General features: G+C 43.2%; 1 protein-coding gene and 1 non-coding gene across 2 annotated transcripts in view; both read right to left on the bottom strand.

The window, feature by feature from the left end:
* TBRG4 (transforming growth factor beta regulator 4) overlaps positions 1-22,436 on the bottom strand; it is a 1,565,288-nt gene that overhangs the window by 978,858 nt on the left and 563,994 nt on the right. The window lies entirely within an intron of this gene.
* LOC122797492 lies at positions 16,209-16,344 on the bottom strand. Its single transcript, XR_006364169.1, has one exon. It is a non-coding gene; the product is annotated as a small nucleolar RNA SNORA5 (small nucleolar RNA).

The raw sequence follows: 22,436 nt of genomic DNA, 5'->3' as shown, positions 1-22,436 counted from the left end.
GAGTGAGTCCCCCCTGCTTGTTGATGTACCACATCACAGTGGTGGTGTCTGTTTTGATCAGGAAAACCCCAGGAGAGAAAAGGGGTTTGAGAGCTATCAAGGCCTGCTGCACAGCCATCATCTCTTTTTGACTGATGTGCAGGGGGAGTTGCTGGGGGTTACACTGGCCCTGTATGCACCTGCCATCCAAGTGTGCATGCCAAGTGCAGTCTGATGCGTCTGTGGTGAGGGTTTGGATGGCAGGGTGTGGGGAGAAGGGCAGTCCCTTGTTGTGGGACCAGGCTGTTGCCCACCAAAGAAATTCCTTCCTCAGGCAAGGAATAATAGGCAGAAGGGTTTGCAGATCTTGAGTGCTGACACCAAAGACTCTTTAGGTACCACTGAAGTTTCCTCATATGTAGTCTGGCATATGGAATGAGGAGAATGCAAGATGCCATGAACCCCAGGGCTTGCAGGATTTTCCTTGCAGAAAGCTGAGGCCTGGTGGCCAGCTGAGAGAAGTAAGCTGATAAGAAAATTTGTTTCCCTGGTGTAAGACATGCCATCTGGGATGCTGTGTCCAGACTTGCTCCCAGGAAGATTATTCTTTTGGTGGGTATCTGTTTGGATTTCTTTTCGTTGACAGTATATCCCAGGGAGGTCAGTAGGTCCATTACAAAGGTCAGGTGCTTTAGCAGCTTTTCCTGACTGCCTGCCTGAATCAGGCAATCGTCTATGTATGGGTATAAATTTGAATATTTCTTTGTTTGCAAAAAGCAATGGCGGGAGCCAGACATTTTGTGAAAACTCTGGGAGCGGTGGATAAGCCAAAGGGAAGCGCAGAAAACTGAAAGTGCAGTGATCCTGCCGTGAAATATAGGCATTTCCTGCTAGATTCCTCGATTGGGATGTGTAGGTAGGCCTTTTTTAGGTCTAGGATGGCTAGCCAAGCATCCTTGGAAAGCATAGGTAGAAGCTGCTGGAGGGTGAGCATTTTGAATTTTGGTATCACCAGAAAGGTGTTAGAATGGATAGATCGAGGATGGGGTGCCATGTGACCTCTTTTCTGGGTACTAGGAAGAGTATGGAGTAGAAACCTGGGCCTACCTGTTCTGCAGGAACATGTTCTATTGCCCTCATAGAGAGGGCAGGGAAAGGCTTTCTTTTTACCTCTGCCCACTGGTTTGGGGGAAGATCTGGGAACCCTTTTGGGGGTTGGCAGAGTGTGGAAATAAAATCTGTATCCCTGGGACAGTATGTTGAGAACCCAGTGGTCATTGGTAATGGTGGCCCAGTTGCTTGCATGGAAGGAGAGTTTTCCTCCTAGGGGCAAGAGCATGTGGGCAGAGGGAGGGGGTGGAAGTGTAAAGCCATTGTGAGTTCTTACCATAAAGGGTGGCTTTGCACTTCATGGGTTTGAAGAGGAGGAAAGTACAGCTGTGTACACTTACCATAAATGTAGATATTAGAGTGTATTCACTGTTGCAGTCATCACATTTGGGTTATCTGCCTGCAGGTAGCCCACAGCCAGCCGGAATACCAGAGTCTTCGGATTTGTGTGTCGGATGTTATCGCTTCTTCCATGACGTCTGGTCATCAGGGGTATAAAAGATGCCGCCGACGCCATTACATCAGTTTTTCTTGTCCCAGATGTCAGGTGCCCCCACAATAGGAAGCAATTGTATGGTATGATACACCCCCATCAAAAAGCAAATACAGATGAAAAAATATATCTATACCAAAAAGGAAGGAAAGGCAGAGCCAAGAAAAGTCAGGGGCTGGAGGGAGGGTAACCAGGACTGCAGCAGTGAATACATTCGAACATCTACATTTATAGTGTACATAACTGTACTATGTTCTTCATGTTTCACTGTTGCAGTTATCACATTTGGGTAGATTCCCAAAGCTGAGGAAGGGAGGAAATAGTTAAAGAGCATTAGGGCCCGCTATTAAGCCCTGCAAGACTGCTGTGGCAAATCCAGCTCTGGATTTAGAAAAGATAGCCAGGTGGTAATGCTTGGTGAAGGTATGTACAGAGCTCCAGGTAGCAGCTTCCAGGATGTCCCTGGTAGGGACTCCTCTGAGAAATGCCGTAGAGGGAGATGCAGCCCTGGTGGAATGTGATCTTCCTGTGGGGTAGGTTTTCCATGGTGCTTGTAGCAGAAATAAATGCAATGGGCTATCCATTTGGAAATGTTTTGCTTTGAAATGGCCTTACCCTCTGACCCTGCAGCAAAGCCAACTAGCAGCTGGTCAGATTTTCTGCGAGGCTTAGTCCTGTCCCAATAGAATCGAAGTTGTCTGTGCACGTCCAGAGAGTGCAGTATCTGTTCCCCTTTGATTTGGGGGTTAGGGAAAAAAGTAGACAAATTAATGGACTGGTTTAGGGACACATTAGACACCACCTTGGGCATAAAGGAAAGATTAGTCCTGAGGGAAACCTGTCCGTATGGAAGATAATGAAGGGTTCCACTGCCATGAGGGCCTGTAATTCTGACACTCTTCTTGCTGAAGTGATGGCTAAAAGTAAGGCTGTTTTCCATTTCCAAGAAAGGAATTTCAACTCTGCTGTTGCAGCTGGATCAAAGGGGGGAATAGTGAGCTTTTCCAATACAAAGTTAAGGTCCCAGGCTGGAGTGGGAGCTCTCCTGGGGGGGGGGGGGGTCTTAATATTTTGGCCCCTCTAAGGAATTGTTTTAAGCAAGGGGAGAGAGGAGGGGTGGCTCATTATTATAATGTGCTGAAATGGCAGAGGCATGAATCTTAATTGACGAGAAGGATAGGTCCTTGTGGAGCATTTCTGTTAAGTACTCTAGAGTATGGGGTAAGCTGGGCACCACTGTGGCCATCCCCTGAGCCTGGCTCCAGGAACAGTTATCTTTTCCACTTTTCAACATACGATTTTCTGGTACTAGGCCTCCTTGCCTCCAGAATGACATCCCGCACTTGCTTACTGAGGGATGCTAGAGGAGAGCTCATGGAATTAGCCAGGCTGCAAGGTTCAGGGTTAGAAGCTGAGGGTGCAGAATCTGGCCCACCTGCTAGGACAGCAGGGAAGGGGTCTGAGGCAGGTGCCATGGTTGTAACAGTGTCAGACTGTGCAAAAGGGCTACCACTGCTGGTGTGGCCAGTCTGGTGCAATCAGTATTGTTCTTGGCTTGTCCTTTTGATCTTTAGTAGAACCTTTGAGAGGAGAGGCAGAGGGGGAAAGGCATAAACTGAGAGGCTTTCCCAGGTAAAGGACAGGGCATCCACTTTCCAAGCTTGACTGTGGGGAGTTCTGGTGCAGAATTTGTTCAACTGGTAGTTCTGAGGGGGAGGCAAAGAGGTCTACCTCTGGGGTCCAATATTTGTTCCTCAAGAGGTTGAATATTTGGGGTTCTAGTTTCCGTTCGTGTGGGTCCATAAGATTTCTGCTTAAGTCATCTGCCAGTGAATTTAGTTTGCCTGGCAGGAATTGGGCTTGTAGATGCACTTGGTAGCTCAAGGCTGTGCTCCACAGAGCCATGGCTAGTCTGCAGAGAGGATAAGAGTGGGTTCCCCCCCCTGCATGTTTATGTACCACATAACTGTGGTGTTGTCTGTCTTTACTGATAGTTGTCCTGGAAGAATAAGGTCTTTGAAGGCTGTCAGGGCATTCTGTACAGCTAACATTTCTTTTTGATTGATATGCAGGTGCATCTGTCTCGGGTTCCATTTGCCTTGAATGCACTGCCCTGCCATGTGAGCCCACCATGCATAGTCTGATGTGTCCGCTGTTAGGGTTTGGGCGGCAGGGGGTAGAGTGAAAGGGAGTCCCTTGTTGTGGTAGCAGGCCTCTGCCCACCAAAGGAACTCTGTCTTTAGACAAGGAATGATAGGAATCATTGTTTCCAGGTCCTGAAAATGTTGACACCATTGGAGTTTCCTCATATGCAGTCTTGCATATGGAATTAGCAGAATGCAAGAGGCCACAAACCCCAGAGCTTGCAGTATTTTCCTTGCATATAGCTGGGTTTTTGTGGCCAATAGTTTGAAGTAGGTTGTCAAATGAACTTGTTTCCCCATAGTGAGGAATGCCATCTGGGAAGTTGTGTTCAAGCTTGCTCCCAGGAATGCAATCTTTTGGCAGGGTACTAGGTGAGATTTCTTTTCGTTGATGGTGTACCCCAGTGAGGTTAGACGTTTCTTTACAAATGCCAGGTGTTGTAATAGCAAGTCCTGGCTTTCTAAATAATCCAACTGAGCAGAATAAAAGAGGCACTTCATCAGAAGTTTGTGTTGTATCATAAACGAAAAGCGCTTAACAGTACAGCATCAACGTCTGTGCCTCTTTTATTCTGCTCAGTTGGATTATTTAGTTTGTCTACTTTGGTGTTTTAAGTCCTGGCTTTCTGCCTGAATTAGACAATCGTCCAGGTATGGGTAAATTTGAATATTTCTCTGCCTGCAAAATGCAATGGCTGGAGCTAGACACTTTATGAACACGCTGTGCGCAGTAGATATGCCAAAGGGAAGTGCAGAGAACTGAAAGTGCATGGAGCCCGCCCTGAACCGTGGGTATTGTCTGCAGGATTCCCTTATTGGGATGTGCAGGTAAGCTTCCTTTAAGTCTAGGGTTGCCAGCCAGGCATCCTTGGCTAGCACAGGAGGAAGCTGTTGAAGAGATAGCATTTTGAATTTTGGAACCACCAGAAAGGTGTTGAGAATAGAGAGGTCCAGGATAGGATGCCAGGAGTTTTCTTTTCTGGATACCAGAAAAAGTCTTGAGTAAAAACCTTGCCCCCTTAGTTCTACTCGGACCAGATGAATATCCCTGATACTGAGGAGAGAGAGAACCTGCTGTTGGGCCTCCGTCCATTGATTTGGGAGGTCTGGCCAACCGTTTGGGGTTGGTAGTGTGTGGAAGTGGAATCTGTATCCTCGGGAAAACTATGTTCAAAACCCATTTGTTCTGGGTAATGACTTCCCAGTTTTTTGCATGCAGGGCGAGCTTTCCTCCTAAGGGAGCAGGTAGTTGAGCAGGGCTTGGGAGGGTTAAGATTAAGTTAGTGTGACATTTCCATAGAGGGTTGCTTACTATTCCCTGCTTTGGAAGTGGGAGCCCCCCCCCCCCACACAGCTTAGATCTGTGTTTAGCCTGAGACTGAAGTCTTGGTGGTCTGCTGTTTCTGGGTTTGGACTGAGAAGGCCTAGGAGGGACTGGAAAGGATCAGTTCTTTGAAGGTTAATGCCTACTGAATCTGGGAGGCTGTACTTGTAGAAAATCTTTAACAGTATGCATAGATTTAGCTTTTTTCCTCCATCTTTTTGAGGACTTCCTCTGCTTTGTTGCCAAAAAGGCGTTCTTGGTTTAAAGGTGCATCCAGTAGTTTAGCTTTAACATGACCTGGCAAGTTTTGTTCCTTAAACCAAGCATGCCTTCCAAGTACAGACGCAGTGACAGCAGCCCTGCAAGATGCTTCTAAAGCATCAAAAGCACATTGCAAAGTATGTTTACCAATTTGTTCTGCTCAATGCATTAAATCATGCAAGTCTTTGTGTTCAGCACAGTCAGGAATCAACATAATTTTCTGTTTAAGTAGTCCCATAATATGCTGCTGATACTTTAACATATGAAACTGGCAATTTAATGCCCTAATGGCCAAAGCAGCAGAAGTGTAAACATTCTTACCCCTTCTAAGGCTCTAGAATCTCTATCGGAAGGGGTAGGATTTTTGGCAGCAGTAGTCTTAATGCCTTTTGGTCCTTGGGAAATAATCTCTGGATCCGCAGTAGGATTCCTGAAGAGGAACTTGAGAGAGTCAGATACTCTAATACCGGTCAGGTTTTCTGGGAGATGGAGGTAAGGTGTCTGGGGTAAGGCTAGATTCCAGGAAAACATCATCGACAATAGCCAGAACAGGAGGGATAGCTAGAAGCCTGTGCTGAGGCAGGAGTAAGAATTCTCCAAGTCTCTTTTTGAACTCTGAATAGTTCTGACTTTCCCAGCGGAAATGCTCCCTAAGGGTATGCAAGGTTTCACCAAAAGAAAAATCTTCTGGAGGAGAAGCAGAGGGAATGGAATCCTTTACATCAGAATCCTCATAAGTAGATAAAGGCAAATCCTGGTAATCAGGAGCAGAAATATCAGATTCCTGATCAGAAGAATCAGAAAGAAAATCGGTTCTAGGTCTCAGAGGGGGAAGGCTGGCTTCCCCTAATTAAGGTAATAAGGTCTTCAGCCATTCTAAGCATTTGTCTTTCAGGCATATGGGCCTGAGTCAGTGGTTTGGTAGTCGGTTTTCTAGGTGTAGTGGGAGTTTTAGGCCTGAGGAATTCTGTACTTCTAGTTGGAAACAAAGCCATCGGTTTAATATGAAAATCAGTAGGCCTGAATACACCCACAGAAGCCGATGCCTACACAGCGGCTCCAGACCCATCCAAAGTAAAGACATCCGCAGGTTCCATAGTCGAAGCATCTAGCGACATACTGGACTCAGAAGGGGTCTCAGTAGAGGCCTGCGAATCTGTAGTAGCAGCTATCAGGGGCTGCAAAAGCGCCTCACCAAGTACCAGTGAAATGGCAACTAGCTTAACGGAACCATCGTCAGCAGTTTTGGATCCATGCAGTCTGCCTCTGTCTTTATTCTTACGTTTTTTTTCAGAAGATCGGTAGTCGGATGGCTTAATGAAACCATTTCAGAGTACGGAGATCGAGAACAAAAGTATTTAGCTACAAAAATAGCCCAACGAATAGTTCGGGCATTGAACAAGGCGGAAAAATGACAAGTGAGGGACGTCGTGGTCTGGGCCTAAACAGATGACTTAGTAAGAATGAAAATCTCTATGAGGTATTTGCTTTCCACAGGCAAGACAATTGTTAATTTTTTTCTGACATCGGTTAGAGCAAGAAAAAAGGATCCCCAATGGGGTACTTATCTTTTTTGAAGACTTCAGATCTGAAACTCGAAAATGAAAATTTCAGGAGGCGGCCGACCAGCACTTGCGAACTGCTTCGGCTTCGAGCACCGCACGGCAAGGAAAACTGATGTAATGGCTTCAGCTGCATGTTTTATACAACTGACGACCAGACGTCATGGAAGAAGCGGCAGCATCCGACGCAGAAATCCGAAGACTGTGGTATTCAGGCCGGCTGAGGGCTACCTGCAGGCAGATAACTCAAATGTGATGACTGCAACAGTGAAACACGAAGAACATCTCCGTTGCGTAGATCTCTGCATTCCCTGGGGCTGTTGCCTGGGGGGCCTGCTTCCCCTGGGTCTGGGCTGAGCTGAACTGGAGGAGGCAGGAAAGGACCAGTGTTTGAAGGGACAATGCCTACTGAACCTCGGTGGTTGAACCTGTAAGAAGTCTTTAACTGTCTGCATAGGCTTAGCTTTTTCTTCCATCTTTAAGACCTCTTCTGCCTTGGCACCAAATAAGTTGCCTTTGTGCAAGGGTGCGTCCAATAATTTGGATTTGACATGGTCTGGCAAGGGCTGTTCCTTAAGCCAAGCATGCTTTCTAAGGACAGAACCAGTGACTGCTGCCCTGCAAGATGCTTCTAGGTCATCAAAACCACATTGTAAGGTGTGCTTAGTTGCTTGACTTGCAGAATGCATTAACTCTTGTAACTCTATTTTCTGCACAAGCTGGGAAAGAAGATATTTTTTGTTTGAGGAGTTCCATGGTATGTTGCTGATATTTCAGCATGTGGAACTGACAATTTAATGCTCTAATAGCAAGAGTAGCAGAGGTGTATACTTTTTTACCCCATCTGTCTAATGCTCTGGAATCCCTATCTGACAGTGTGGGATTCTTAGTTGAAATTGCTTTGATTCCTTTAGGTCCTGGAGAGATTACCTTGGGGCTAGCAGTAGGATTTTTGAAAAGAAATTTGTGAGAGTCAGGGACTCTATAATACCTTTCTTGGGAGCAGGAGAGAGGGTGTCAGGGGTCAGACTTGATTCCATAAAAACAATCCACAACATCCAGGACAGGAGGGATGGCCAGAGGCCTGTGCTGTGGAAGATCTAAGAATTCCCTGAGTCTCTTTTTTGACTGAGGGTAGTCCTGACATTCTCACTGGAAAAGCTCCCTTAAAGTATGTAGGGTTTCCCCAAAGGAAAATTCCTTCAGTGAAGAGACTGAAGGGATGGATTCCTCTGCATGAGAATCCTCATAAGCAGAGAGGGGTTGCATATCCTCATAGTCAGATGCATCAGAGTCATCGGACTCCTGTTCAGATAAAACTACTGGAGACAAGTCTCTTTCTTTTGAAAGGGGTAGCCTGGCTTCCCCTGATAAGCATTATAAGGTATTCTGCCATTTTAAGCATTTGAGAGTGAGGCAAGGAAGCAGGTGCCTGAGCTGAGTAGTATATTTTTTGAGGGTGGTTCGTACCCTGGGCCTTAGAAACTCAGTAGTTTCCGAAAGAACTGTAGATGCAAAAGAAGTCAGTCTGTGTCAAGAATCGGTACTGCAAAGTACTTCCTTGGAAGCCGATGCCTGCTCAGCGGCTCCGGACCCATCCAAGGTTGAGACATCCGCAGGATCCTTAGTCGAAGTAAGAGTCTTGCGGCATTCCGGTCTCCGAAAGGGTCTCGGTAGCAGCCTGCAAATCCACAGAAGCGGGCATCAGGGGCTGCGAAAGCGCCTCACTCAGGACCGGAGAACTGATGACTAGCTTAACGGATGCGTCGTCGGCAGTCTTGGACCTGTGCGGTCTATCTCGGTCTTTATGCTTACATTTTTTCGGAAGATCAGTTGTCGGATGGCTTACCAAAGCCATATCAGAATTCCAGGACTGAGAGCGAAAATATTTAGCTACAATAAGGGCCCAAAGATGGACAGGTCTGGCATTGAACAAAGCACAAAAGTGACAGTGGGGGACGTCGTGGTCCGGGCCTAAACAAGTGACGCGGTAAGAATTAAAGTCTCGGTGTGGTACTTGCTTTCCACAGGTGAAACAATTGTTAACTTTTTCTGACATTGGTTACAGCAAGAAAAAAGGATCCCCAACGAGGTACTTAGCTTTAGAAGACTTCAACTTCAATTCGGAAATGAAAAACTCAGGTAGCGGCCGACCGGCACTTGTGCGAACTGCTTCTGCTTCGGGCTCCTCAGCAAGAAAGACTGATGTAATGGCATTGGCTGCCTGATTTTATACCACTGATGACCTGACGTCAGTCTTGGAGTGACAGCAACCGGCACCGAAATACTAAGCCTCTGGTATTCGGGCCGACTAAGGGCTACCCTGGCAGGGATAACCCAAATGTGATGACTGCAACAGTGAAACACGAAGAACATCAAGCAAATCTTTGCTACTACCTTCAACAACCTGAAGGGGTACAGAAAATACTCAGGACAGCATAATGCAGATTACGTTTCATTACCATGTGTATCTTAATGTGCCTCGTATTATTACAATCTGACAAGAAACTATTCCAAGTACAAAAATCAAGCCACTAAAAAGTAAACAGCCAAGCCTAAATGTAATGGAGACAAAAAAAAAAAAAAAAAGAGAGTCAGTCATTCAAAGAGAGGTAGAAAAAACTTCACTAATGCAACACAAACACCTTTCTCTCTAGGGGGAAGTGCTACACCTCTCTCCAACACACAACTAATACAAATGCTAATGTGAGTGTAATTTGTAAGAGTAGACAGGCTGTGAATGCAAGTTTGACCTGCACAACTTATTATACAACAAGGAAAAAGTACAGTTTTGCACCTACCATAAATGTAGATGTTCGAGTGTAAACACAGCTGCAGTCATTACACTTGGGTCATTCTGCCGTCGGGTGGTTCCCCAGTCGGCCTGAGTTCCAAACTCTTGGTCCAGCATCGGTTGCTGTCGCCTCCTCCCTGATGTCAGTGCGACAGGGGTATACAAGATGCAGCCGATGCCATTTTCTTCAGTTTTTCTTGTCCCAGATGTCAGGTGCCCCCAAATAAGTAGGCAATTCAAATTGCTAGTAAAATATACAAAAGAAAAGCAAACAACCATTTTTAGTTACCAGCAAATACTCCCCATAGGTAATAAAGGGTAGATGACCCAAGTAAGTACCAGCAAGTAAGAGAGGAAGGAGGGAGGGTAACCTGGACTGCAGCAGTGTTTACACTCGAACATCTACATTTATGGTAGGTACAAAACTGTACTATGCTCATCGTGTTACACTGCTGCAGTCATTACACTTGGGTGGAATCCCAAAGCTGAGGTAGGGAGGCTGGATCTATAAGGCATTAGGAGTGGCTATAAGGCCCTGCAGTACAGCAGTGGCGAAGCCAGCTCTGGATTTGGAGTATAACGGCAAATGGTAATGTTTGGTGAAGGTATGCACAGAACTCCATGTTGCTGCTTCCAAATTATCCTTGGTAGGTACTCCTCTAAGGTAGGCAGTTGAAGTGGCTGTTGCCCTGGTGGAGTGAGATCTAATGCTGCTAGGTACAGGTTTCCCATGGTGGGTGTAGCAGAAATGCATACGGTGCCCTATCCATTTTGAAACAGTCTGCTTTGAAATGGCTTTTCCCTGTGCTCCTGCAGCGTATGCTATCAATAATTGCTCAGATCTTCTGAAAGCTTTGGTTTTGTCCATGTAGAAGCGTAGCTGTCTGTGAATGTCCAAAGAATGTAGTAGTCTCTCCCCTTTGTTCTGTAGTTTTGGATAAAAAGTTGGCAAGTGAATAGTTTGGTTTAGAGCCACACTTGATACCACCTTTGGCATAAACGTAGGGTTAGTTCTTAAAGACACTCTGTCCTGGTGGAAGATGAGGGAAGGCTCCACTGCCATTAGTGCCTGTAATTCTGAAACTCTTCATGCTGATGTTATTGCCAGTAGCAGAGCAGTTTTCCAAGAGATGTATTTTAATTCTGCTGTGTTAGCTGGCTCAAAAGGAGGTCCCAAGTTGGTGTAGGTGCTCTACGGGGCAGTGTTATGTTTTTAGCCCCTCTGAGGTACTGTTTGAGCAAAGGATTAGAAAAAATTGGTGGATCCGTGTTGTAATGAACAGAAATAGCTGAGGCGCGGATCTTGATGGATGAAAAGGAGAGGCCCTTGTCCAGCATCTCAGTTAAGTATTGAAGTATCTGAGGAATGTTTGGGACAAGAGGGTCAAGGCTGTGCGCTTGGTTCCAGGCACAGAATCTCTTCCATTTAACAGAGTAGGCTTTCCTGGTGCTAGGCCTTCTGGCCTCCAGAATGACATCCACAACAGCTTTGGAGAGAGGCCTTGCTTGCTTGAATAAGGAATTTTCAATGCAGCTAGATTTAAGGTCTTTAGCTGGCTGTGAAGTATCTGATTGTTGTGCTGTGTCAGCAACTGTGGGATTTGAAGCAAAATGCAGAGTGGTTCTTGTGCTAAGTTCTTTAAGATTGGGTACCAGTGCTGGCGTGGCCAGTCTGGTGCAATCAGGATCATCTTTGGCTCTTCCTGCCTGGCTTTTATGAGTACCTTTGGAAGGAGAGGTAAAGGAGGGAAAGCATATACTTGTAGATTTTTCCAGTTGAATGAGAGGGCATCCACTTTCCATGCTTGTGGATGGTAGCTCCTTGTGCAGAATTTCTGTAATTGGCAGTTCATTGGGGAAGCAAACAGATCTATGTCTATGTCCAGGCTCCACCATTTTTGTGTTATCATTCTGAATATTTGTGGGTTCAATTCCCATTCGTGGGGGTCCATGATGTTTCTGCTTAGGTAGTCTGCCAGTGTGTTTTTCTCTCCTGGCAGGAATTGTGCTTGCAGATGAAACTGGTAGTTTAGAGCTGTCATGGCTTGTCTGCAGAGGGGGTAGGAGTGTGTGCCCCCTTGCTTGTTTATGTACCACATAACTGTGGTGGTGTCTGTCTTTAGTAGCAATTGTCCTGGATGCAGCAGCTCCTTGAAAGCTATAATAGCATTTTGTACAGCTAGCATCTCTTTTTTATTGATGTGGGGATGTCTTTGCTCTGTGGCCACTCGCCCTGGATACATTTTCCTGCCATGTGTGCTCCCCAGGCGTAATCTGATGCATCTGTTGTCAGTGTTTGCCTGGCTGTGGGTCGAGTGAAAGGCTGTCCCTTGCTGAGGTGACAAGCTTGTGCCCACAATCGAAACTCCTGTTGTAGGCAAGAAATTAGTGGTATAACTGTTTCCAAACTTTGACAGTGTTGAGACCATACACTCTTTAGATACCATTGTAGTTTCCTCATATGCAGTCTGGCATATGGAATTAGTAGTATGCAAGATGCCTTGTAGCCCAAGGCCTGCAGAATTTTTCTTGCAGGGAGTTGGGTCTTTGTTGCCATTGAATGAAAATATTGAGTCAGCTGTCCTTGCTCGTCTGGCGTGAGATAAGCCATCTGGGCCATTGTGTTCAAGCTGGCACCCAGGAATATTACCTGTTGTGAGGGCACTAGTTTTGATTTCTTTTTGTTTACTGTGTACCCCAGTCAACTTAACTTTTTTACGTACGCCAGATGCTTTAGTAAAATGTCCTTGTTCTCTGCTTGAATCAGGCAATCGTCCAGGTATGGATAATTTTGAATTCTTTTTTGACTGCAAAATGCAATTACTGGTGCCAGGCACTTTGTGAAGACCCTGGGTGCAGTAGACAAGCCAAAGGGCAGTGCAGAGAACTGATAGTGCATTGAACCAGCTAGAAATCTGAGGTATCTTCTGCAGTTTTGTCTGATAGGGACATGCAGGTATGCCTCTTTGAGGTCCAAAGTCACGAGCCAAGCTTTCTTGCCCAGCATGGGAAGAAGCTGCTGTAGTATCAACATCTTGAATTTTGGAATATCCAGGTAAGTGTTTAGTGAAGAAAGGTCCAGAATGGGTCTCCAGGCTTTGTCCTTTCTGGGAACCAGAAAGAGTCTTGAGTAAAATCCTTGTCCCTGTGGTGGTACCTTTTAAATAGCTCTCATGTCCATGAGTGCTGTAATTTGTTTTTGAGCCTCTGCCCATTGATTTGGTGGCAGATTTGGCATTCCTTTTAACCTTGGCAGAGTGTGAAAGTGGAACCTGTAACCTTGAGATACAATGCTGAAAACCCATTTGTCTTTGTTGATGCAATGCCAGGTGTGATAGAAAAGTGCCAGTTTTCCTCATAAGGGGGCTGCCAAGAGAGAGCTGTTTGGCAGCTGCAGTGGAAAGTGATTGAGGCTGCTCTTTATAAGGTTGAGGCCCGTCTTCCCCTTCTTTCTGGCCTGGTGTACCCCATTGTCGAGGCCTGTAAGGGCCTTGTGCCCGACCTCTACCTCTTGGACGTCTGTATCTGCCCCTTTGAGGTCTATCTGTGACTGGAAAGGACCAATTATTTGTTGGTCAATTTCTGCTAAAACGAGGAGGCTGAACCTGTAAGAAATCTTTAACCGTTTACATAGATTTTGCCTTACCCTCCATCTTCTTTAATACCTCCTCTGCCTTAACTCCAAACAGCACATCCCGCTGCAAAGGTGCATCCAATAATTTGACCTTAACATGACCTGGTAACGTATGTTCTTTTAACCAAGCATGCCTTCTAATGACAGAGCCTGTAACTGCTGCTCTACAGGAGGCCTCTAAGGAATCAAACCCACAATGCAAAGTATGTTTTCCCACTTGTTCAGCTGCATGCAATAAATCCTGCATTTCTTAGGAGGATCTGAATCTGGAAGCATCTTTTGTTTCAACTGAGACAACAAAAATTGCTGATATTTTAGCATGTGAAACTGGCAATTCAGGGCTCTCAATGCTAAAGTTGCAGACATACATACCTTCTTTCCCCATCTGTCTAATGCTTTGGAATCTCTGTCAGACGGAACTGGGTTTTTTGCTGATGAGGCCTTAATCCCTTTGGGTCCCTGAGAAACAGTTTCAGGGTCAGCAACAGGGCTTTTGTACAGAAATTTGTGAGAGTCAGGGACTCTAATATCTATCAGGTTTAACTGGGGCTGGGTGTAAGGAGTCAGGGTTTAAACTGGATTCAATGTACACATCATCCACAATATCTAAAACTGGCGGGATAGCAAGGGGTCTGTGTTGAGGCAATAAAAGGAAGTGTCTGAACCTTTTCTTGGATTCTGAGTAATCCTGGCCTTCCCAGTGGAAATGTTCCCTCATGGTATGCAAAGTCTCCCCAAAGGAGTAATCCTCAGGCGGAGAGGCTGATGGAATTGATTCTTCAGCATCAGAATCCTCATAAGGGGGGTAAAGAATATCCTAGGTCCGAGGAAGAATCTGAGGAAATGGACACCTAAAGAAGAAGTGGAAGATTCATAGTCTGCATCCTGTCTGGGCCTTTTATCAGGAGGGGGATGGGACCCCCTGATCAGGGTGATTAGGTCCTCGGCCATTTTTAGCATTTGTTTCTTAGGCATGGAAGCCTGTCCTGGAGAGAGTTGTGTCTGTTTCTTTGCTTTTAAGAGGGGCTTAGACTTAGCATAGGGTTTAATGGTTAACTGGGTAGGTCTGAAAACACCCTCTGTAGCTGTGTATTGCTCAGCTACTTCGGTTCCTTCTGTAGGGTTAGGATCGGAAAGCTGAAAACCTAATGCGTCCGAAGGCCCAGCCAGCTCCATGTGGGAGTCGGAGGCGGTCTGTGGTTCTGTGGAAGCAGTTGTCAGGGGCTGCGAAGAGAACCGGCGACCGGCCTAGAAGAGGCCTCGTCGTCAGTTTTGGGCCTCAGATGCCTGTCTTTGTCCTTGCGCTTTTTATACATTGCAGTCGTCGGAAGTTCCGACGGCATGGTGTAATTGAATTTTCTGCCAAAATAATGTCGGGCAAAATCAAACCGACGTTTAACACAAAACCGACAACCAGTGACGTCGTGGTCAGGGCCTAGGCATAGACTACAACAGGAGTGGAAATCCTTATGAGGTATTTGCTTCCCACAAGAAATACAGTTATTAACTTTTACTGACATCGGTCTGAGGCAAGAAAATGTTTCCCCAACGGGATACTTAGCTTTTTTAGAAGACTTCGGTTCTGGATTCGGAATGAAAATCTCAGGAGTCTGCCGACCAGCACTTGCAAACTGCTTCTGCTTCGGGTACAGCGCGGCAAAAACGACTGAAGAAAATGGCATCGGCTGCATCTTATATACCCGTCGTACTGACGTCAGGGAGGAGGTGACAGCAACCGACGCCGGACCAAGACTTTGGAACTCAGGCCGACTGGGGAACCGCCTGACGGCAGGATAACCCAAGTGTAATGACTGCAGCAGTGTAACACTATGAACATCAGTACAGCAATCTCTTGCCAAAACTGTTAATGGATAAGTACATAACTCATCACAGCTTTGCGTAAATGCAATAGAAAGAAAAGAACAAAAAGAAAAAAAATTTACTACTTTCACTTAAAGCCAAAAGGCACATAAACATATACAGTGTACAAGCGTACCTCAACACAGTAAACAAGTCAGGAATACCAGTTGCACCTGCACAATATATCACACTACAAAACAATAAGCACAGCAAACTACTATCAAAACTCTCAAAGTTAGTATGCAATTTAACACAGCTTTAGGGCCTACAACTAATTGCAGCAAGTTTTGTACACCACCAGAATTTAGATCGGTTTATCAGCAAGTGCAACTTAAATTCTATTAGAATTCTGAAACCAAGACCAACAACCAATAAAGCCAATCTTAAATTGGCCTTTACAGTACATACTTAATGGTTTCTGACAAAAGCACCTTTAACTCAGCACACGAGAATCAAAATGGCACACATTAACAGCAATTAAAAGGAAACAGTAATCTGAAAAATTAGTGTGTGTGTGTGTACGTGTGTATGTACTTATACTAGGTAGAAAAAACTGCTACATTTAAAATACTTCTTGGAAGGTGGGGGGAGGGCATTCATACCACCAAAAACTTTGAGTTAACGTGATCTTTATGACTTTTGATAGATAGGTATACCATTAAAGACACCCTTCAATACATTCAACTGACACATAACCCAGCAGAAAAAGTCAACCTCGATGCAATGCCTTCTTGTACAAACTCTGCAGCAAGCCTTATCAGTGGAATTCCTCAAAACAAAGCTGCGGTAGTACAGCGGTAGCGTTGTTGCCTCACAGCACGAAGTTCTCCTCTTTGATTCTCGGCTGAATTGTCTTCTGGAGACTGCATGTCCTCCCCGCGGTAGAGTGGCCTCCAAAAGACATACATGAATGGGAGTGCCTTCGCTGAAGGTTGGGTGTCGGGCTGGCAACTCGGCACCATAAAAATTGACTGCCAATCATTAGTGGACCAGAGTTCCACTGTGGCGACCCCTAACCGGGAAAAGCCGAAAAGACAAACTAAGTAAATATGTTTGTAGAATCGTGCTTGTCCCCAGCACCTAGAGATGCAGATCTGGGGCCCATGAACTACAAGTTTACTGTAGCAGCCATTTAGGCCAGTAAGTACCATGGAAATGTACCCCTGAATTTGACGTGACTGCATTGCTCTATAAATGGTCTCACAAAATCAGAAACAGATAAATTATTTCAACCTTTCTCAATTTCTCTTTTCTGTACAGTAATATTTTATCTTAAACAGCACACTTATCAAAATAAATCACTTGACCAAGATCTGGAACAACGACGATACTTCTGTTATTCACTTCCTACATCCTAAACACACTAGCGTTGATCTCAGATCCTGATTACTGGTTCAATGCTGCATGAACTCTTCTAAACTGTAGAACCTCTCAGAAAGCATACCAGAGGTATCATTTCTCTCACTAGGTGTTCTAAGATTTCAGTTTGATAAACTATCAGAAAAAGAATAAAATACCCCTAAATATCAAACATATATTACTCTAAGATATGCTAGCTTTGTTGACCTTAACGGAAGACAGTTTTACAAGGAGACATTAAAATGCAATCAGGACAGGTATTATGTTGACAAATGCTCAATCTATCCATACCATTAAAGTTTAAAACGTGTTGCATTATGTTCAGGCCCGATTTTTTCAAAAAGTGGTGAAAGCACACCTCACCTGCACAGCAGAACATGACGTGCAGTACCCTATTAGACTTACTCTGACCCTCAACAGCACAGAAGACATCATCAAATTCTTATACACATTACATATACCATAAAAATGCAACAGAATATAAAAAAGTATTCTTGGCAAACCCTGACACAAAAATAGACAGAAAATACAGCCACACAGTGAGCCACGTGAACTGCTTTATTAAATACAAAAATAATATTAAAACAGTGGTACTAAGTGCTTTCGCCCGTTAACATCAGAGTACTGAAAAAATGTTAACTCAACCATCCTTTGTATATGCAAAGTTGATACATCAATCACATTGTTGAAAACTAATTAGATTCATTAAATAATAAATGTCTCTTAAAGCAACTTGGCACAGAGAAGGCTTAGTGAACTCAATAGATCTAATAACATATAACCCATTCTGAGGATTGAAAAATAGATAAAAAATTGGGAGATGAGTATTATAAATAATAATATAATAAATATATTCGTTTAATAAATTGATATAAATATAAATATACATATATATATATATATATCGAAAAATATATGTGTTAAATATGATATCATATAAAATAAAAATGTAAATGAATAAAAATATATTCACATGTGGTGCACCTATACAAATATATATATCAACATAAATGGCCTTGTAATATGTCATATACACACAAGGGCGGGGATGAGAAGACAATGCTGGAGGCAAAGGAATGCCTTTGGCAACTTAGATTGAACGCCTGTACTTTGCCTGGTATTAACGATGTAGTATCTATTTCTAGTATCATAAAATACAAGTCACATTTTATATGACATATTACAAGGCCATTTATGTTGATATATATATTTGTATAGGTACACCACATGTGAATATATTTTTATTCATTTACATTTTTATATATCATCATATTTAACACATTTTTTGATATATATATATATATATATATATATATATATGTATATGTATATTTATTATATTTATATCAATTTATTAAACGAATATATTTATTATATTATTATTTATAATACTTATCTCCCAATTTTGTATCTATTTTTCAATCCTCAGAACGGGTTATATGTTATTAGATCTATTGAGTTCACTAAGCCTTCTCTGTGCCAAGTTGCTTTAAGAGACATTTATTATTTAATTAATCTAATTAGTTTTCAACAATGTGATTGATGTATCAACTTTGCATATATAAAGGATGGTCGAGTTAACATTTTTTCAGTACTCTGATGATGCCCTGATGTTAACGGGTGAAAGCGCTTAGTACCACTGTTTTAATATTATTTTTGTATTTAATAAAGCAGTTCACACGGTTCACTGTGTGGCTGTATTTTCTTACCAGTTTTACTCACTTTCGGTTCTACAAAAATAGACAGAATATGCACAGGTACCCCTGGTATTTCTATCCATTCAGAACAAAATTAAATGGGAAGTATTAATCACAAAACATAATGGTAGATTTTTGTGGCAGCTTGTCATGTGCAACTCCAGCAGATAAAGAGAAAATAAGTCTGCAAAATGTTGAATACCCAGAGCACCCAGACTTGAGAAGGCACAGCCAACGAACTACAAGTTATGCAAGTGAGTAAATGCCACAAAGATTCAACCAAGTTACTTATACCCACTGATGGCAAGCAGACTAATCCTCAAAACCAAATAAATACATACATGCACTATATATTTTCCTTGTAGGGTAGACAAAGGCCAGCATCCAATAGGTTCATAGGTGTTTACTAGGCTAATGATCACATGAACCTTTTTAAGCCTAGCAATGCATCCAAAATCTCTGACAAGTTCTGGTCCCTTGATAAATGTAAGCATGGGCCTGTGAGATGAACATGCTGTTTGTGTCAATTAGAGACACAGGTGCCAAACCAGGGATGAATTTCTTATTCCCCATCCAATTGTCCAAGTTTCACTTGAATTGGGTTAGGGAGGAACTCTGCTTCACATGGATAGGAAGTCTGTTCCAGAGAAGGGCTAATCTTTGGGATACAACAGTTTTCTTCCAAATGGGAAGAAAGGAACCATGTCTGTCACAGAGGAATCCACAAACAAGTCCAGATCAACAAACAAGTTCAGAAGAGCTACTTAAATTTAATCAAAATACATAGTCATGTCAGATATTTATAAGGATGTCAGCAGTCCATCTCTGGCATGCATGAGGCAAAGGAATCCAATGATGAGTCTGGAAGCATCAATGTCAAATTGATCCTTAAATAAATTCTGCATTTTTCGTTCCTGCTCAAAAAAACAAATTCAGACATCCAATTCAAAAATGAAGATCCTTTACTGAAAAAAACATCTACAATGGCTTCCCCGATCACAATGCTTCTTTGAGTTTGTCAACCTCATCAAGTCCATAGGTGACAAGGCAAACCACCACTAGAGCCCTTACAAGCCTAGCCACACACCCCAAACCACTTGCATCCAGAGCATCATGGGTGTCTATATGGAGGGAGGTATGTAAGTCAGGAGGTAACTAAATTTGGGGTGTGGGGTTAGGATAATACTTTTCTTATTGACAGCCTCTGTCCATAAAGGACATGGGGGCCATAACCAGGGGGTAAATTTAAAATTTTCCATCCAATTGTCAAGGTTTCATTTGAATAAGTTCAAGAACAAATCTGTTTTTACATGAACTGGCAGCCTATTCCATAGTACGGGGATCCTCTGGGACACATATCCATCTCTCCAGCTCATTTGGTTTACGTCACAAGCAAAGTACAGATTCCAATATCAAGTGTTTCTTCTGGTGCTGCTTTGCGCATGTACAAGAGCTCCATCAGGGCTGGGTCTGAGGAACCCCAGTAAAACAGGGTCTATATTACATTCTCGAAAGCCGACAATGTCGAATCTGACATTGTCGGAACAAGAATATCGAACGCTCAGAATCTCGAGCATGTAAACAGAAATTTCCGTAAGGGGAGATTTCCATTTACTGCAATGTAGTGCGGTCTTGGAGTTGGGATATTTAAGTAGCGGGGGTGGGGGGGGTGCAGCTTAAACCCGTTAGGGTACCTTTTTTTTTTTTTTTTTTTGTCTTTTTATAAGGTCGATGTTTGAAGACATTGATCATTTGGTGTCGACCATATGTTGTTCGAAGTTTTCAAACATCGATCTTATAATATAGACCCGTAAAACAGGCATAGATCCCCCCTCTGCAGCCTGTAGGACGTGGAATGCCAAGACACAGCCTTTATGTGATCAGTGTAGGACAGGGTATTTATGTCCTGAATTCTACTGGTGAGAAACCTTTGTGGATATTCCAGTTTTTGCAAGTATCTGGTTAGATACATGGCAAACGGGGCACTGTATTAAATGACTGGTCTAATAAGGGCTATGTAGAGTTGTACTAAAACTTCCTTTGGCCTGGATCTCATACCCTTACCTGTAAGCTGGGCAACACACAATGATTTTCATATCTTAGCTACATGGTGGTGAAAGGGCATACTGCTACCTACATATGCTCCCAGATCCCTTGCTACTGGGTCAACTCTTAGGGGTGTTTTATCAATTAAGTAATTAACTTGAGCTGACAGCTTTCCAAATGCATTATAATGCATTTTTGGCACGGAGTTTTAGGCCAGGGCTTTGGCACCAGCCAATTGTCTGTGTTAAACCTACTTGTAAAATACTGGTGTCTTGGGAGGAATCTACATTAGCTGCCAATTTACAGCCATCTGCGAACTTGGTGAGACAGGGGCCTTGAACATTAGCACTGAATTCTGAGAAGTAGATGCCAACAGCAGTGGGCCCAGCACGGAGTCGTGGGGTACCATGGAAGAAATGAGCTGGTATTAGAGAAAGCCCACCCTCCCAAAAAAAAAGTTTCAAAATCAACCCTTTGTCACATGGAAATGAATTTGTTAAGCTACTTAATTTACTGGCATTTGATTACCAGGAAAGTCCAGTGGGCCAAGGAAGCCCATTTTCAGTGGAGACCAGGGAAGAAAAGCTTTATGTCATAAACAGTCTCAAGATAAAAGTTATCAAAAAGTTAACAAAAAAGTTTACAACAGACATTTACAACACAAATTAGTGAACAACAATTCCCAATGTGCAGATCCAGAGCAATACCGCCTTTAAAGTTAGGGAAAAAATTATGCTCATAGGTTAGTTTATTCATATTCATGATAGGCATTTATTAACCAGAATCTCAATAATTCTCCTACACAAAAAAAAGTTAGCTTACCAGTACAACACACACACACACACACACACACACACACACACACACACACACACACACACACACACACACAAACCACTGTCATATTCAACACGAATACAACACTAATTCTTCTATAAGTGTTGGGGATATGACAAAATTATTAACCTGGAATCCTATGTACCTCATCTTCAATACAGAATTCCAAATCCCAAAGCTGTCAAGAATAAAAGAACAGTTCCTAAACCCAGTAACTCTCATCACTTTCTGTGAGGAACAGCACCCTATCACGTATTAGATTTTGTGGGGTGCAGTTCCACAGAACACCTATTCAGGGTTCCCCGGGCAGAACTCTGTGTTAAGCCTATGTGCACAGGATTCCACAGACTGCAGTTTGCTACTTTAATCAAGTACAACATAACTTTCTTAATTAAAAAAAAAATTACACACCTAAACAGCTTACAAACTGTAACTCACTGAAAGTTAACAACACATGTCAACAATAACAGAATTTCTACTTGTGAATATACATGGACTAACAGAAGCAAATCTATTCAACAAGTAGGCAATTCCTTCTTCAGCAAACAGTTAAGACACATGGATTGGTAAAATTGTCACAACTTCATCAGCCAAGAGATTAAACCTCCGCCTAAATAATATGAAATTACTGCCAAAGCCAGACTTGGATTAACGTGTCTACAGAAATTTACTTATCCACAGACGTGGATACATGGCCCATGAACTAGATGCAGGTTTACGCCACAGGGAGTTCAAAACAAAGGCAGCAAAAAATGACTATGTCAGGCTTTGTACATTTTTCAGTTTCAAAATGTTTTTCTTTCACCATCATACCAATGTAAACTACTAAACCAAGGTCTGTTAACATGTAGTAATGATTATGCTTTACTCCACTTACCAAGTACCCCATAAAAGATATACTGCAGTTTTAAAATCCAGAATGCAAATTAACACTGTATGAATCTGAAAAAAATTACAAAATAACAGCTTCAAGGAAGCACAATTCAGCAAGCAATAAATATATGCAACCCAGCCCGCACTGCATTAGTGAGAGATGTCATAAGCAGCCAGAATCCAAAGACTAAGCTACCCCAGTGGTCCAACTTCTCCCTCAACAAATTGCTAGTAGTATGTCTCACAAACCCATAAAGGGTGAGCTGAATAAGGATCAGGCTGTAAGGGAAGGGCAATGCAACAGATATGAAACATAATGGAACAAGCTGTTCCACATGCTACCACACACCCTGTAAAATGCTTTAATAAATTAACCACAAACTCTGCCTTGGATACTATGAACACTAAGCTGTTCCACATGCTACCACACACCCTGTAAAATGCTTTAATAAATTAACCACAA

Source organism: Protopterus annectens, chromosome 3.part0, assembly GCF_019279795.1.
Source record: "Protopterus annectens isolate FY-2018-M chromosome 3.part0, PAN1.0, whole genome shotgun sequence".
In the NCBI taxonomy this organism is placed as follows: Eukaryota; Metazoa; Chordata; order Ceratodontiformes; family Protopteridae; genus Protopterus; species Protopterus annectens.
The sequence above is the reverse complement of the archived record's forward strand: the minus strand, read 5'-3'. Positions and strand labels throughout refer to the sequence as shown.